Raw genomic sequence first — 1412 nt, forward strand, 5'->3', positions numbered from 1 at the left:
TGTGTGTGTGTGTGTGTGTGTGTGTGAGTGTGTGTGTGTGTGTCATATTATGTCAGATGAGTTCACTGGCCGGGTTTCATATGCATTGCTGCATCTGACTGGCCGAGAGCATTGATGACATCTGACTCCCATCCCCCAGTCCACCCATCAGAGAGAGAGAGAGAGAGAGAGAGAGAGAGAGAGAGAGCAGACAAAGAGCTCAAACAGACAGAAAATAATGCTGGAAAAAAATGAAAGAAAGAGAGAGACAGCATATAACAGAATGAGTAGAGTATGTAGAGAGAGCGAGAGAGAGACGGATCGAGATGGAGAGATAGAGAGATAGAGCTGGAGGAGGCAGTGGTTTTAGTGTAAGAGGATTTACTCCTCAGTCTGTCCTGACATTTGCTCAGTGATGGACGAATGAGAAACACACGGATGACACGAAGATGGAGTGAATGCAGGGAATCTAGGTCACCTTCACCACCTCGATATCACACACAAACACAGACCGCTTCATCTCCGTTATTACACACAATACTGGATTCTGATTGGTCGTGTGTTTGATGATAATGTGATTCTCTACATATCCACTAGATTAAAACAGATACATTTACATTTAGTCTTTTATCCAAAGCGACTTACAAATGAGGACAATAGAAGCAATCAAAATCAGCAAAAGAGCAAAACAATTACATGTCAAATAATCTTTTAATGTTGTAAAATTCATCAATATATTTATATAATGATACACAGATGAAGTACATCTAACAAAATGACATGCTAAAAACAACATGTTATATTGAACCATTCCAAATATTATATTTTAGTCACTATATTAATTTGTTAGGCTGTTATGTTAAATAAATAGTTCATCTAAAAGTGAAAATTTTCTGAAAATGTGCTCACTCTCAGGCCGTCCGAGATGTGTCTCAGCAATGGATTCTCTGCAGTGAATGGGTGCCGTCAGTCAAAAACGTCTTAATGCTGGATTAGTTTCAGCTTTTGTCTTCTCCAGATGTTAACTGATGGACTGCAGTGCTGTGGATTATTGTGATGTTTTTATCAGCTGTTTGGACTCTCATTCTGACGGCACAACAGAACAGCACAACCCAGATGTTCGAATTTGTGCAACGTGTTTTATGGATGACAGTTTTTTGAACCTAGAAGAGTACAAGGCTGGCTGTGCACAAAGCTATTTCTAAAAAAAAAAAAGGGTAAATTCTGACTTTGCTATGACAATCTGGCGCTTCTGAATCAGCGACTGTAAGTATGTTTTGTTATTAGTTTAAGTATTTGCTATTGACTGTTCAAATGCGGAGTTTAGCGCAGCGCAGAGTAACGCGTCGTGTGTGTGTGTGTATGAGTGTGTGTGTGTGTGTGTGTGAGAGAGAGAGTGAGAGTGTGTGTGTGTGTGTGTGTGTGAGAGTGAG

At 40.0% G+C, this 1412-nt stretch overlaps 1 protein-coding gene across 1 annotated transcript in view; it reads left to right on the plus strand.

Moving 5' to 3' along the window:
• The window catches only part of LOC107567108 (sodium/potassium-transporting ATPase subunit beta-2-like), a 37383-nt gene that overhangs the window by 6633 nt on the left and 29338 nt on the right, over positions 1-1412 (plus strand). The gene's annotated exons all lie outside the window — the stretch shown is intronic.

The sequence above is a fragment of the Sinocyclocheilus grahami genome, unplaced genomic scaffold, assembly GCF_001515645.1.
Source record: "Sinocyclocheilus grahami isolate Dianchi unplaced genomic scaffold, SAMN03320097.WGS_v1.1 scaffold1129.1, whole genome shotgun sequence".
NCBI lineage: Eukaryota > Metazoa > Chordata > Actinopteri > Cypriniformes > Cyprinidae > Sinocyclocheilus > Sinocyclocheilus grahami.